At 39.2% G+C, this 17,671-nt stretch overlaps 1 protein-coding gene across 2 annotated transcripts in view; it reads left to right on the top strand.

The window, feature by feature from the left end:
* Positions 1 to 17,671, top strand: part of CORIN (corin, serine peptidase) — a 168,024-nt gene that overhangs the window by 4,051 nt on the left and 146,302 nt on the right. The window lies entirely within an intron of this gene.

Raw genomic sequence — 17,671 nt, 5'->3', positions numbered from 1 at the left:
TCCTATCTAATCTATCTATCTATCTATCTATCTTCTATCTATCTATCTATCTATCTATCTATCTATCTATCTATCTATATCTAATCTGTCTATTATCTATCTATCTATCTATCTATCTATCTATCTATCTATCTATCCATTCATTCGATCTGTTATAATAGAACTGAGTTTGTAATTTTGCTCAGTTCATCCTTATAGAATAAAGAATTGTCTGTGAGTTTCCCCTAAATTTACAGGTTAATGTTCTGAGTTATGTTCATTCAGAGAGCAGATGAAATTGAAAAAATTCAATTACATAACCATCTCTAACACATCTGTTTATATGGTGTGTGCCAGAAGGGATGCGATGAGGAATATCTAGTTATAGAGCTCAAACCTTAGTTCTTGTATAACAGTTTTCAGATTCTTATTAGCTTTCCCATACTTTATACAGCTGTACATTCTCTTAAGCAACACCTTCTAACATACACTCCTTTAAGCTTAACTTCCTCTATGCTGGAATTCTGCTATAATTGTAATGTAATGTTTTCACATGCAAAGTAACATGCAATATGGTAATACATTACAAGGCTCATAATTGGTTGCCATAATATCTATCTATCTATCTTACACACATTTACCAATAGATCAATCAATCTTACACATGTCTATCAGTGTATATATCTCATATCTATTTCCTACTATGTTTATATCTATTTCATCTATCTATCTATCTATCTATCTATCGATCTATCTATCTATCTATCTATCTATCTATCTATCTATCTATCTATCTATCTCTATGTACATATCTAACAATATGGATCTATATGTATATATCATATCTAACAATCTATCATTTTCACATTAATCTATATTTTTTGGTAACCAGATAGGTATTGGTGGCATGTTTTAAACAAAAGTTTTACAATTCTATAGTTTTAATGTATTTATAAATGAATAAACTGGGCAATAGGCATTGGCCACATTAGGGTATTTGCCTTCCTCTGGATCAACACAGTAGTGTTATAGGTTGTCTTTTTTTCATCTTTATTAACTATGTAACAATGTTATGTTTGCAATATTATACAATGAAGTGTCAGTGTTCTAGTAATATTCTATTGTGTTTATTTATTCTGTAGAATTAAATTGCTATCTGTCAACCTTACAAGCAGTAGCATGTAGCAGCATAAGCTGGTCTTCTCATACTGTATATAAAAACATGGTGACTATCACTGTGCTGTTTTTATCTCCTAGATTATTTACAGTATATTTCTCTGTATATACATTATATCTGCAATGATATATATATAACATATGTTTATGTGTTTGGCATTGATTGTATCAGTGACACAACATCTTCCTAAATCATGATAATTTTGTATCAAGTATGTGAAATACTAATGTACCTAAGTACAGCTCTTCTACATTAGTAGTATGTATAATACAATACAGTCAAGTGAATAGAAACTACTCACAATGAAAAGAAACATGTAAACAGAACTAACATTTAGAGTTCTATTCGTCTAAATAGGGTTGATTTCATGGCAAACACATGGATTTCTGAAAGCCCCATTTAGACGAGTTAGAAAGTTTCAGCAACAAATCTGCTTTATCTAAATCTTCTCTAGTGTTAATAAAATTAGATATTTAACTGAATTAAAGTGGGAATAAATAAACTATACAAAAAGTGTCATTTGTAAAAACTTTTGACATATTATAGAGACATGTCAAAAGAGGTGATCGGTCCAGGTCTGAGTGTTCAGACTTGTAAGGATTGGGAGAATCAGCAGAGAGAGAGATTGGCTTCCAGTAGTGGATTATAATAGGTCCATTTTGGGCGGCAGCCCGGGGCCCTGAGCTCCTGGGGGGCCCATAGCCACCCAAAAAGACTTATACTTTCAGTAGTGCAGTGCCTTCTGGCTACACTTCCGCCATGATTTGCAAATAAATGCAGCTTTTTTACTGCAATTTTTCACAAATCAGGGCATCATGACATTATCTATCCTGTACCATGAACACCAGGCTAGTGCTGCCATAGTTACGGTAGGATGGGGGGCCCAGGCTTGGTGAACAGCCCGGGGCCTATGGTAATGTTAATCCGCCCCTGATGGCTTCAGAGCATCTTCTCCCCACTCTCTCCCGATCATAACGGGTCTGAACACTCAGACTTTTGACTTTTCTCTATGACGTGTCAGAAGTTTTACAAATAACAGGTACACTTACCATACCAACCAGTCAAGTCTTGTATTCTATAATAACTTTGGTTGCTATGGGTAACAGCACTGCTTATATTTGCCCTAGTTATAATATATGCTATCTGATGTATGGTGTGTATAATGCTGTTTATTCTATCAGAAATGGGCAGCAAACTCACTTATAAATAGAATATTAATATATATATATATATATATATATATATATATATATATATATTTATATATTAATAATTTGCTTAATAAAAGGTACCACCAATTTCTTCCAAGCACCCCAGGTTATACAATTGTTTGGCAGTAAATGTGTTAAACAACACCAGATTATTTAAAGAAATTTTTTTTTCCTTGTTAGACTGACGGTGAGATTACTGACAGATATGTAATCCTTCCCTTTTTTTCCATTACCCCTAAAAATAACTCTCTGCAGAAGATGAGATTTCATATTCTCCCCAAATGACTGTCTACTCACACCCAATAATGCCAGAGCGGAAAGTCTGAATGTTAAAATACCTGCTTATAAATAGACCAGCAGGTCATTCACACAGATTTTTCTAGAGTGCCACTGCTGGGCAAGTCTTATCTCTCTTCCCGAAAGCGTTTGTAAACGGCTTGAAATTCCAGCCTTCTATTCTCATTGTTTGCTAGGGGTGCTATATAAGTGTCCATCAGGAACCCATGAATGGAAGACTTTGCTCTTTAGAAAGTCTCCAGAACGACTACACGACTTGTACACAACTAGTATTCCAATGTAAATGTTGTATAGTAGCAGAAAATTCCTGGGGTAATCCCCAGCACTGTTATTAAGCGCTGTTAGCAACCCTTGGTATTGTCTTTTCACAGGCACTGTGGTGTTTACCAGGACAAAGTCTTACTTTAAGGCCTACAATTCATTGGCTGAAGATATGGTAACAGGTGTAAGCTGAAACTTCTGGGCCCAATGCAGGGTCTGTACTAGTTAATAATACTAGTGTCTTGTTATGTGGCAGAAGGGACACTGTTATTGGGCTTTGACCCAGGTGTGACTGCTACCTATGCAGTCCTTATAGTTACAATGCTTGCTAGTGGCTTTGGCTCATTGCATTGGTTTAGAGCATGGGTCTCCAAACTGCGGCCCTCCAGCTGTTGCGAAACCACAACTCCCATTATGCCTGGCCAACTAAAGCTTTGGATTTGGCTGTCCAGGCATGATGGGAAATGTAGTTTTACAACAGCTGGAGGGCCACAGTTTGGAGACCCATGGTTTAGAGTGTACCTATGTCATAGTGACAAGTCAGAAGTTCTGATCTTTGGGCTCCAGGTGCTGATATCCCCATAGAGTATTCTGCTAAGTGATATGCCTTTTCATTTCTGATCAGAGTTGATCTCGGACACTTTCTATATACTGCATGCTTGGCTCCTCGAAAACTTTGAAGAGACAATGTGTTGAGGATTCTTACTCATCTGAAGTAGCAGACATGATATGGGCAGCTGATTGTGATACTGGATTGTTGGATTTATGTGAGTGTCTCATTCATCTGAATGGGGCTTGCAGACAACATATTGTTGCCACCAAAACACCTCCTTATAGAACAATCGAGCTGACTATCAGTTTGAGGAATTTTTGCAATAAATCTACCACATGTTAGAATACCCTAACAAATGGCTGTGAATTGATCCCTGGTGACTACAAATACTCATGTCGTCCTTAACCATCTTGTCTTCTAGGTAAATACATGAACCAGGCTTGGGAATTACTCCATATAAATCCATATAAATCAGTAAGAATAGAAACTCTCTGGTTTATTATGGTAAAAAAAAAAATTGTCAGTGATAAATGATTTCCCTCATGCTAAGTAAATGACTTATAGGGATACTATTAGCAAGAAGAGATATCCCAAACTACTTACAAGTAACTATTCATTTCTTTACTGTCCAAGCCTGCGGCCACCCAAAAATGCTTTTTATTGATGCTCTAAATCAGGGATGGGGAACCTTCAGCCCCTTCGGCTGTCCAGCCATGATGGGAGCTGTAGTTTTGCAACAGCTGGAGGTGAAGGTTCCCCATCCCTGCTCTAAATTGTCATAGTGCCCTGGCCATACTTTTTTTGCATTCTGGGCTTCAGGCAATTAAACAGACTGTGGGATGGTGACATAGGTGATAGATGGTGAAGCAGAAGATTACAAAACAGGAACCAGTACAGAGAGGACTCTTAGCTAACTATCCCTAATCTTTTCCTAGTTATTTCCCTGAATTATAACCTGATTAACTAAACCTCCCTGTCCCAAGATCCTGAACTAATTCTCACTAGAAGAAGCAACAAATACAATGATTATACAGAGAAGAAGCAAGAAATACATAGGGAACTGGGGACAAGGACAGGAATAAGAGAACTAGAGAAGTTAGAATGCTGATTCACTCGCACCGGTACAAACCAGGTATTTGTAAAGAGGCGTAGAGCTGGCAGACATTATAGCTGATCCAGAGCAATGGATCAATGCATAGCAACTGCCCCAAATATCTAGTAGACAGGAGGAAGGTGGAAGATGAGGATAAATCCTGCTTTACATAACTCCAGGCATTATGGGTGCCAGTACTGTAGAATCTTATTACATCCTACAGCGGTTGCTCCCCATTGAATAAAGGTGTCTGGGAAACAGAGTAGCCTACGGAATATACTGCAACTGGTCCCTGCTGCCATTTAGAAGCAATACCTACAAAAGAAGATAGTTAGAAAAATGTTTATTCCTTCAAATAGTTTTTCTTTGGAAGTACATATTGAAGGCAGTTTTTGTCATTGCTTATTTGCTTTCTTATTGTGAAGTTAAAGGGAAACTAACAGCAGGATAGAAGACCCTAACCCGGTGTTATGTTCCTATATTGTTGGGGAAACTGAGAGTGTAGGTATTTTTCTCACCTTCATCCTCAGCACAGTTTTCGTTAACTCTTGACTATATTCAATATGCAAATGAGGCCTTCTCCTTCTCTTGAATATTCTTCCGGTGCTCTGCAGTGTTGAGTGCCCCAGTTATGCCAGTGCCAAGCACCGCGTCTATATAGGGGAGATATGATTAACTTATTTAAATATATAAATGGCCCCTACAAGAGATATGGGGAAAAGATGTTCCAGGTAAAACCCCCTCAAAGGACAAGAGGGCACTGCCTCCGCCTGGAGAAAAAAAGGTTCAATCTCCGGAGGTGACAAGTCTTCTTTACCATGAGAACTGTGAATCTGTGGAACAGTCTACCACAGGATCTGGTCACAGCAAAAACAGTAGAGGGCTTCAAAACAGGGCTAGACAAGTTCTTAGACCAAAATAATATAAATGCATATGTATAGAACCTATCACCCCTCCCCCTTCCCTGTATCCATCCCCTCCTTGGTTGAACTTGATGGACATGTGTCTTTTTTCAACCGTATTAACTATGTAACTATATTCATAAAGAGGGGCATGCCAGCGGGCAGGATGAAGGTAGGAAAATTTCTTTTACCCTCAGCGTCCCCAGCAATATGGTAACATAATAGCAGGTTAGAGTCCTCTAACCTGTTGTTAGTTTCTCATTTAACAATTTTTTAAATAGTCAGTGTCTGTCGGTACAAGAGAGAGAGGAGATTCAATATGTGCTTTAGAATGGGAGCAATAAAGCTGTGCTGATACATAAGGACTAGTGGGGGCATCACCATCCTGGGGTCAATGTACTCACATCCAGCATATATTACTACAAGCAACACATCCACAAGTGGAAAGTCTGAGTAGGAGCAAAATGGTTGCAAAATGCTTTTCAAGGGGTCTGAAAATAAATGTAGAAATGATCGGTGAAACTTTTCTACTATATGGTATATTGTCTTCTAAAGGTAACCACCAACAAGTCTAATTTTCTATATCATAGGTGTCCATAGCTTTTAAGCCACTTTTAGGCTATGTTCCCACATAGTATTTTTGCTCAGTATTTTGCAACCAAATACAATGTATCATCGGTGTAATTTTTTTGAGTAGATGGTACTTTTTATGGGCTGTGCAAAATTTTACGGTTGCTGGGCAAAAGAATTATCATTGGGTGCGTGTTTGATAATTCTTGTGCAATTTTTGCCTAAAACAGAGTGGCTACAAAAACTACGCTTTGATAGATATGCCCCATTATATTGGTAACTTTGCTTTACTTACATTGGTTTTGATTTACAACCTGTATTTTTTCCAGCTACATCTGGGGCTGTACTCAGAATTTACTGACTGCAGCTAGGAATTAATCACTATAGTGACACTTGCTTATTTGCTTACTACACAGTGCATTGGTATTGAATCAGCTGGGGACTCCATTATGAGGATGTGAGGTCCAACAGTTTGAGAGCTAGGATGAAACTGGAATACAGTAGCCTGATGCATTGTTATTAAATGGGGGTTATCCAGCATTAGAAAAATATGGCCACTTTCTTCCAGAAACAGCACCACTCTTGTCTTCAGATTGGGTGCAGGTTTTGCAATTCAGTTCTGTTAAAGTGAATATAGCTTAAATGCAAACCACACCTAACTGAACTTGTTGTTTTTAGAAGAAAGCAGACATGCTTTTCTAATCTTGGATAACCCCTTTATTTTGATATTTTTTTTATTGTGCTGCCATGCATTGCCTGGTAACTATATGCCATATCATATAATCCATTAAAGTATAACATTCTTTCTACAGACTCTGTATCAGCAGGGGAGATTGAGAAAATGTGAGCTAATGCAGCCTGAGAGCTTACAGAATGACAGCAGAACAGTGAATGCAACTCTGTGATGGATAATTTACATGTTAGGCCCTCAAACTAGTGTGGAGTGCACGGCATTATCCTAGTGGTACTTACATTCTACTTCTGTTGTGATTTTAATAGGCAGCATAGCATATGAATATAACCAGGTATTACATAATACCCCCCCCCCCCCCCCAAGGTGTAGGCCTGTAGTGTGTTATAGCTGTGATCCATGCATGTGATGCAGTTATGTTTGCTGTAAGAAAATATGCATAAATAAAATTACTGTACCAGAATGTTCTTTAAATTTATTGAGCTGGATATGACAGGCATGTACATTATTATTATTATTATTATTATTATTATTATTATTAACAACAACAACAACTAAAAATATTACTGTTCATTTTACAACAAAATAAAGCTCATACATCAGGTTTGTCCCTATGGATGGAACAATATAGTGTACTATACTGTATATGTGACGTGTAGCCACTAGAGGGGGTAGCCTTATGTATCAGAAATCTTTTCATTATCATCTTACTGAGTAGGAGAGTTCTCTGCAGTATATACTGTAGGTTTAGTATACTGTATTAGGATATCCCACTGCTAAGTCCTCAGCCACATGACAGCTTTAGTCTATTGTCCATAAACAGGGTTTTCTGAGAGTCTGACATCAGGTGGACAGCTGTAGTTCATGGGATGACACGCTTACAGTCAACACATTGCCATGTTTTCCCAGCAATGACCCGGATTTTCCTTCTAGAGTTCTGACTCTTGTCTCTTAATAGTTACTTTTGATGTATTGGAATGACAGTATTCTCACCATTCTTAGTGAATTATAATACTTATATTTATGAGTCAGACAGAAAAAATCTTCAGAAATCATCATGCAGAACTGTTTCTAAATGTATCATTAAACTATAAGAGACATATAAAGTAGGACCAGGAGAGTAACAAAAGCGAAAACTCTTATTGAAGATCATTGTATTGATCAAGTTCCCTGTTGGTCCAAGGAACAGGACTAGTAACCGATTAAGGGTAAATTCACACGGGCGTCTCGCACAAGAAATCCGCAGCTAATCCGCAATACACATATTATTCTTATTATTATTAATATGTGTATTGCGGATTAGCTGCGGATTAGCTGCGGTTTAGCTGCGGATTTCTTATGTGAGACGCCCGTGTGAATTTACCCTAAAGGAATTTTCACAATCTATACAATCAATCAGTTCAGTAACAGAGGTTCTGCTGGTGATCAGGCACCCAACAGCTGACACTGACATTTCTTAAAGCCACATACAGTGGTGCCTTGGATTAAGAGCATAATTTGTTCTGGGACCGCGTTTGTAGTCCAAATCACTCTTAAACCAAAGCAAATTTTCCTATAAGAAATCATTGAAGTGCAGACAATTGGTTCCATAACCCAAGAATAATGATTTTTTATTCCGAATAACATGTAAAACAAATAAAACAAACATTCAGAAACAACTGAATATGTGATATAAGTTACTGTACAGTATAGCAATCAGCATGTGGAGTATAATGTATAGTTACTGCATACACCTGAAAAAACAGCAGCAGTTTGTAGGTACAGGATGGAACTGCAGATCCACATAATGCAGTAGCGTTGTACAACAGAGTAGAAGAGAGAAGCAGGGCTGCTGTCTGCGTAGTCACATGACAGCAATGCAGAAAGGGTGTGTCCAGCATGGACCTATCAGGAAGTGAGAATCACAGAGCTGTGCAGGCGGAAACATAAACGTTTCCATACATCAGTATTAATGGCTGAGTGTGAGTGCAGGCAGATTTTAACAGCAGTGTTTATAGCTGAGTGTAAGTGCAGGCACATTATAGCAGCAGTATGGATAGCTGAGTGTGAGTGCAGGCACATTATAGAAGGAATGGAGAGGATGGGAAACACAAGGGCTGACAGAGACTGCAGGGAGCATGAAGGAATGAGCAGGGAAGATGTGGGCACATACATGCAGCTCTCTCTGTCTGAGGAGAAAGGGGCTACAGCTATGAAGAGATTACCTCCACAGTCCTGTCCCTTAATGCAAGCCCCAGCCTGAAGTGGATCTGCTATGGAAGGTGAGGGAATATTCCTGGGTCTGAGTACAGGGCTGTAGACCCCACTATGCAGACCTTTTACACACTGAGGCTATGTTCATACTATGTAAGAGACTGGCTGCTGTGTGGAACGTCACGGAACGGCCGGTCTCTGAAAAGATTATCCCGACAAGTACTGCAGTACTGGCCCAATGATCTTTGCAGCTGTATAGTTTTGATGCGGGCGCATCAGAACTCGCCACAGCACTCCCCACTCAGAACTCCCCACAGCACACTGTGGAGCGGGCGGCCAGAGCCTCTCGCTCCATAGTGTGCATTGACATGGTTTTCTGCGGCCGCTATTCACTGAATGGCGGCCACAGAAAACTGACATGTCAGTTGTTTGTGGCGCCACTAGGGATCCCAGCTGGAGCCTATACTATGTGTATATGCTCTGGCCAGGATCCTATAGAAGGCAAGGTAATGTATATTTTCGTAATAATCACGGCCGTTGTACAATGGCCGTGGTTTTACAAAAATATACGTTGTGTGAACATAGTCTGACAGATTATCTGACAGTTTTTTTAAGCCAAAGCCAGGAATGGATTTGAAAAGAGTAATCTCAGCCTTTGTTTTATGACCTGTTCTTTGTTTATAGTCTGTTCCCGGCTTTGGCTTAAAAATTCTGTCAGGTGTCTGTGTTTGTAAAAGAAACCTTAGAGATTAGGGTCACTAATAGGGAATGTGGATAAGGTTTGTTTTAAGGGTATATTCACAGATGTTGGAGTTTCATTGCGTTAAGGCAACGAATGACAGCTGGATGTCAGTTAAATTATTAATTACTACAATGAAGTGATGCAGCACTCCAATAAAATGACCAGTTACTGCAATTAAATGATGCATTCACATTGCATTGCATTACTGCATATGTGAACACAACCTCATGGGACAACAACTTCAGTTCCTTTGGACTTGTTCAGGGTATGTACACATAGGTTAAAGTTTGAATGCAATATTGGACAGCTGAACAGCAATTAATGGTGCATTTACACAGGCAGATTTATCTGACAGATTTTTGAAGCCAAAGCCAGGAACATACCATAAACAGGGAACGGGTCATAAAGGAAAGACTGAGCTTTCTCCTTTTTTCAAATCCATTCCTGCCTTTAGCTTCCAAAATCTGTCAGATAAATCTGCCTGTGTAAACGCACCATAAATCAATGAAATGATCAATTATTGCAATTTATGGGGGATTTGCACTGAGAGATTTATCTGACAGATCTTTAAAGCCAAACCCAGAAACAGGCTATGTTCACACAACGTCAAAAATAGAGAAAAGTAGGCCAAATTTGATATAAAAAAAAGTCTGTTATTGTCGCGATTTAACTGACTGCTATGCAATGCATTGAAGTCAATGGAAAGACGGACGTCCAATGGACACAATGTATTGAATAACGGACATTTTTACCGCGGACGTCAAAACAACGACGTCTTTTGCAAACAGCGGTGAGGGAATATTCCTGGGTCTGAGTACAGGGCTGTAGACCCCACTATGCAGACCTTTTACACACTGAGGCTATGTTCATACTATGTAAGAGACTGGCTGCTGTGTGGAACGTCACGGAACGGCCGGTCTCTGAAAAGATTATCCCGACAAGTACTGCAGTACTGGCCCAATGATCTTTGCAGCTGTATAGTTTTGATGCGGGCGCATCAGAACTCGCCACAGCACTCCCCACTCAGAACTCCCCACAGCACACTGTGGAGCGGGCGGCCAGAGCCTCTCGCTCCATAGTGTGCATTGACATGGTTTTCTGCGGCCGCTATTCACTGAATGGCGGCCACAGAAAACTGACATGTCAGTTGTTTGTGGCGCCACTAGGGATCCCAGCTGGAGCCTATACTATGTGTATATGCTCTGGCCAGGATCCTATAGAAGGCAAGGTAATGTATATTTTCGTAATAATCACGGCCGTTGTACAATGGCCGTGGTTTTACAAAAATATACGTTGTGTGAACATAGTCTGACAGATTATCTGACAGTTTTTTTAAGCCAAAGCCAGGAATGGATTTGAAAAGAGTAATCTCAGCCTTTGTTTTATGACCTGTTCTTTGTTTATAGTCTGTTCCCGGCTTTGGCTTAAAAATTCTGTCAGGTGTCTGTGTTTGTAAAAGAAACCTTAGAGATTAGGGTCACTAATAGGGAATGTGGATAAGGTTTGTTTTAAGGGTATATTCACAGATGTTGGAGTTTCATTGCGTTAAGGCAACGAATGACAGCTGGATGTCAGTTAAATTATTAATTACTACAATGAAGTGATGCAGCACTCCAATAAAATGACCAGTTACTGCAATTAAATGATGCATTCACATTGCATTGCATTACTGCATATGTGAACACAACCTCATGGGACAACAACTTCAGTTCCTTTGGACTTGTTCAGGGTATGTACACATAGGTTAAAGTTTGAATGCAATATTGGACAGCTGAACAGCAATTAATGGTGCATTTACACAGGCAGATTTATCTGACAGATTTTTGAAGCCAAAGCCAGGAACATACCATAAACAGGGAACGGGTCATAAAGGAAAGACTGAGCTTTCTCCTTTTTTCAAATCCATTCCTGCCTTTAGCTTCCAAAATCTGTCAGATAAATCTGCCTGTGTAAACGCACCATAAATCAATGAAATGATCAATTATTGCAATTTATGGGGGATTTGCACTGAGAGATTTATCTGACAGATCTTTAAAGCCAAACCCAGAAACAGGCTATGTTCACACAACGTCAAAAATAGAGAAAAGTAGGCCAAATTTGATATAAAAAAAAGTCTGTTATTGTCGCGATTTAACTGACTGCTATGCAATGCATTGAAGTCAATGGAAAGACGGACGTCCAATGGACACAATGTATTGAATAACGGACATTTTTACCGCGGACGTCAAAACAACGACGTCTTTTGCAAACAGCGGACATTTTTTATTAGTAGTTCACACACAGTTTTTCTTTTGTCACTGTTCTTTCTCCGTTTTTACTATTAAATTCAATGGACTTTTCAATTAAGACACACCCAAAGTCCAATTAGTAACCAAACTAGAATAATGTCATTGCACTAAGGGGAGGCTAGACAGCTAAATGACGTCCGTTATTTTAGATTCAAAATGAGGGACGTCAATTTAAACGGAGCATAATAAACGTTGTGTGAACATAGCCATAGACTATAAACAGAGAACAGGTCATAACGGAAAGACTCAGATTTCTCCACTTTTCAAATCCATTCCTGGCTTTGGCTGTAAAAATCTGTCAGATAAATCTCTCTGTGTAAAATTTTTTTAATTGTTAACTTTTTAGGACCACAGGATAAAGCCTCAGGATTTTTGTGTTAGCACCATTCTAGGGTATGTTAAAGGAGAAGTCTGGTGAAAATTTTTATTAAAGTGTTGTATTGCCCCCCAATTCACCAATATACAATTATTACGGGAAATGCTTATAAAGTGCTTTTTTCCCTGCACTTACTACTGCATCAAGGCTTTGCTTCCTGGATAAAATAGTGATGTCACGACCCGACTCCCAGAGCTGTGCGGGCTGTGGCTGCTGGAGAGGATGATGACAGGGGGACACTGAGGGACACAGGGAACTGGAGGGACACTGAACATTCCTCTGCCATCATCCTCTCCAGCAGCCACAGCCCGCACAGCTCTGGGAGTCGGGTCGTGACATCATCATTTTATCCAGGAAGTGAAACCTTGATGCGGTAGTAAGTGCAGGGAAAAAACACTTTATGTGCATTTCACATAATAAGTGTATATTGGTGATTTGTATAACTTTTAGGGGGCAATACAATACTTCAATAAAAAAAATTGCCGGACTTCTACTTTAAGTAAAACAGTGTTATATTTTTTTTTGCATTTTGAAATTTGCACAGCGTAAAAAAACATGTGCAGATGAGGGCTGATATCTGACGGCAGCTGCTTTAGGAATGGGGATTATTCAGAGCGGGCAAAAGCAGTTCATGTTAGGTTGCGGGACCATTTTAGAATGCTGCTGATTTTTTCTTTATTCCAACCTATTTATTTTGATAACTGATGTGACTCTGATGTGTGTGATCTTGTTTGTGCATTCTGAGCTATATCCCATCTGTTTATCTATACAATATATAATATAGTGTATATTATTTTACAGTAGATAACAGGTGTGCATATGTACAGGTGTGTTTTTAGGAGTCCTTAAAACAACTTTACCTCTTTGCTGGTGGTCTCTATATAATAATTCAGGAAAAAAAAACCATCTGTAATCTTTGTAACATCTTTGTAGTATAGCTTCATTTAAATTAATGTATACTTTTTTCTTTATATATCCACTTTTCTTGAGTGGCAACAGTAAGGCCGCATGCACATGCTCCATAGATCACGGATACTATGGAGAGTGAAACTCTGGACCGGCATCGGGAACTCCCGGCATCATGTATAATTTTGAAGCTAGGAGCTCCAAACCTTTTCAAATCTTGCCGCTTCTCGTTGTCACTACAGTAGTCAGAGGATTTGAATAGGTTTGGAGCTCCTGGCACCATAATAATACATGACACTGGGAGTTCCTGATGCCGGCCTGCAGCTTCCATGAAGCATCTATGGAACGTGTGCATGCGGTGACACTAATGGGTGACACTGGCCCCTCTGCTGCCACCAACTTTCGTGCTAATGATACAGAGCATATTTAGGTTGGTCTGGGATCTTGGAGGTTGTGGGTTGAGAGGAAGCAACACTCTATGAAATGATTTGGGGAATTTGGGTTTTAAGATATAAGGTATTTGTGTATACTCAAAAAATGAGACCACCAGAGTTGGAACAAAGAATTATGGAGGAGTTCCACCAAGTTAGATGATAAGTAGGGCATTTATACAATTTGATGTATATTTTAATCCCTTTTTGGTAAATTATTGGAAGACAGAATGAATAAAAGACAGCAGTTTTGTCATTGACTTTTAGTTGTCATTCACCTTGCATGGTAAACATGACATTTGTTTTACAGTACGCGTTAGTATAGTTATAGCAATACCAACTATGTGTACTTTTCATTGTTTTATACAATAAAAGGTTTTGTCTTTTTTTCATTGTAATTTTCTTTTTACTTTTTTTAGTCCCAGTAATTGCTTATAGGAGAAGTCTGGCTATTTTTAAAATCTGGCAGCCAACAGGGGCGGGGAGAATTTGATAACAAGTAGGAATTTACCTCTCCCTGTGCCCTCCTTGAGCAGTGGGACTGGCCCCCGGACCCCTGCCGGAAGGCATTTTCCCCCAAGTTATGATGATGTCTGTCCAGCCATTCCTACAGCTGGGTTTTGACACTCACCACGGGCATGGGGAGAGGTAAGCTCCTATTCGTTATCAAATTTCCCCCCTTGGCTGCAAGATTAAAAACGTCAGGACTTCTCCTTTAAATGCTGATATAATGCACTGCAATAATTCATTGCTATGGCAAAAGAAGGGAAGGCTAAACCTTACAACTTTTTTTAGTCTTAGTGAAGTGTAGTTGAACATAATAGACATCTTTTCCTCATTTCCATCCACACAAAGATTTTTTTAATTCTGGGTGTTTATTCTGATCAGATATTTTGACTCATTCATGTTTCCACTGTTTCCTGGAATATAACATTACTCTCATCTGTGCTGGCTCAGGTGAGGAGAAATACCACAAAGCACATTAGACATTCATCTGATATGCCCTAGTGAAAGGTCAAAAGTAATGGAAAAATGTTTACTATGAAAACTGCTACAGTTTCCATTAATGTGAAAGGAAATAAATTCATTGGTTTAATAATAGATGTAGACGAAAGGGGAAACCAATAGCAATTACCAAAGCCCTTCCTTATTTAAAGGTGCATAGCAACATATATGCATTCCTGATAAGTAGTAGATGGTTGGTGATTGATTGTGAACAGTCTAAGATTATGTTCACACATGGTGAATGTGCTGCATATTTTGGTGCAGAAAACAGCTAAAGAGAGTAATGCTGCGTTTACACGGAACGATTATCGTTCGAATGTTCACAGTAACGATCGCATTTGAGCGATAATCGTTCCGTGTAAACACAGCAAACGATCAAGCGATAAACAAAAAATCATTTATTTTGATCTTTCAACATGTTCTCAAATCGTCGTTCGCTAAAAATTCGCAGATCGTTTTGTGTAAACAGCCTTTCAAAGATTCACCCTATATAAAAGATGGGCTTAAGTGATCTTAAAAACGATCGCATTAACGATTTTTCTCATGAATTTTCGAACGATTTATTCGTCTAAACGCTGATTGTTATAAAAACCAAATAGTTGCTTCAAAATCGTTAAACGATCGATTGGGCGAATTATCGCTCCGTGAAAACGTAGCATAAGGCTGGGTCCACACTACATTTTCTTCATCCGCTTTTTGCAAAAAGCAGATTGAAAAACTGATGGATTTGTGTGCACCTGCATTTGTTTTTTTAAGTGCACAAAAACGCGGCCAACCACATTTTTGTGTACATTAAAAAAAAGGATGCATTTTGAGGCGTCTTTTTTGTAATGGAAGTCAATAGAAAAAAATGATGAAAATGGATGCACACCAATGTATCTGTTTTACCATCTGTTTTTGCAAAAAATGGGTGGCAAAAGCATAGTGTGAACCCAGCCTAACGCAAATAACGTAGCCCTGCAAGATATGCTATTTAAGTAGCTTTGGAGTAAGGGTCCTATTATACGGAGCAATTTTTAACGACTAACGATAAACGATCGCAAACTAGATTGTTTATCGTTAGCCTGAAATCGTTCACCATATAACACAGAACGATAATCCCTTCTGATCCCGGCAAAACAATGAACAATGTGCAATTACACTGAACGATTCGTGAAAAAACGCAGAACTTGAGCGAACGAATGTGGAATTACAGCGAGCGATTAGCGAACAATTAGCAAATGATTAATGATAATTTTAGGTTCAGATCTAAATCATCGATCAACGACATACGAACGATTTTTCGATCGTTGCCTGCTATTACACATAACGAATATCGTTTAAATTCAAACGATTTAACGATTTTTCGCACGATAATCGTCCTGTTATAGGGCCCTAATATAATGAGCGTAGCTTGCTGGGCTACACTACATTTGGCTCTCTTTAATGGCTCTGTAGAGAATGAATGGAGCTGTGATGGGCGTCTTCCAGGACAGGCATCCACGTGCACATAACATAATGTAGTTGCTGTTTGTCATCACCTTTTCAGTTAGCCATTATAAGGTGCCAACAAGTGAGAACACACTCTTATTATCTTTCTGTTGTAGGTATTGTGATATATTGGCAAGCAGTAGTTTTATGTGCCCCTGCTGTTGGCCTATAACTTTTATTGTTAGATAATAGATTACCGTCTTTCATATTTAAGTAGGATGGATCCATTAGTGTTACACACCTTTGGTTTTTGACACATTAAAGGACTATTTGGCTTGAGTAAACCTACAGCCTAAGCTGGGTTCTGGCTCACACATATTTTTGAGATTTATTGTTTAGTAGTTTTTTTAAGTATAATATATGCAGTGAAAAGCTCCATGTAACCCTGTAAAAAATGCTTTTTGTGTGTGTGCCTGCCTCCAGTGCTCCTGGCAGAGTAAAAAGATTATTTTTAATGTTAAAATGTCACCCTGATATCTTTGGCACAGCTGCTCCAGCCATTAGAGTAATGAATGTGTTTTATTTAACAACTGGAAAAATGTGATATCATAATATTTACCATATTTTGTAAGTATCCTTTTGCAACATATCTTACAGATTGCTTCCTTGTTTTGTGGTGGCTTGTTGAGCTTCCGTGCATAGAGATTGAATACTGAGGCTGCATAGAAATAGGTACTGAGGCATTCATCCTTTTTATATATTGCTAGGGATGCATAGAAAATAATAAGCAACCCATATTCACCTGTCTCAAGGGTCCTCCTCTTTAAACCCTGCAGCTCCCCATCCCCTTCTCCGATTAAGCACTGCCTCACAGAGCTTTTCAGAGTCCTGTCCCCCCTTGTACAGGGCCGTATTTACCACTAGGCACCCATGGTTCGGTGCATAGGGCAGCACTTTTCAGAGGGGCAGCACCAGGAAGCAGGGGGAAGGAAACAACTTTTTTTGTTTTAATTTTTTTAGTCTCCCACCTCCTGTTCAGACTTGCCAGTAAATCTGGTGTCCTTTCAAGGGGGGGTGTTATGGTGGTATTGGTCTGGTCTGGTGTGGTGGTGTTATCCAGTCACAGTATGGTGGTATTGTTCAGGTCTGGTATGGTGGTGTTATCCAGTCACAGTATGGTAGTATCAGGTCTGGTATGGCTGTGTTATTCAGTCACAGTATGGTGCTATCAGGTCTGGTATGGGGGTGTTATCCAGTCACAGTATGGCGGTATTGGTCAGGTCTGGTGTAGCGGTGTTAAATAGTCACAGTATGGTGGTATTGGTCAGGTCTGGTGTGGGGGGGGGGGTATTCAGTCACAGTATGGTGGTATTGGTCAGGTCTGGTGTGGGGGCGTTATACAGTCACGGTATTAGGTATCAGGTCTGGTATGGCAGTGTTACCCAGTCACAGTATGGTGGTATTGGTCAGGTCTGGTATGGTGGTGTTATCCAGTCACAGTATGGTGGTATTGTTCAGGTCTGGTATGGCAGTGTTACCCAGTCACAGTATGGTGGTATTGGTCAGGTCTGGTATGGTGGTGTTAT

The sequence above is a fragment of the Dendropsophus ebraccatus genome, chromosome 7, assembly GCF_027789765.1.
Source record: "Dendropsophus ebraccatus isolate aDenEbr1 chromosome 7, aDenEbr1.pat, whole genome shotgun sequence".
NCBI classification, from domain to species: Eukaryota; Metazoa; Chordata; class Amphibia; order Anura; family Hylidae; genus Dendropsophus; species Dendropsophus ebraccatus.
Note: the sequence above shows the minus strand (reverse complement) of the source record. Positions and strands in the feature narration are given on the sequence as shown.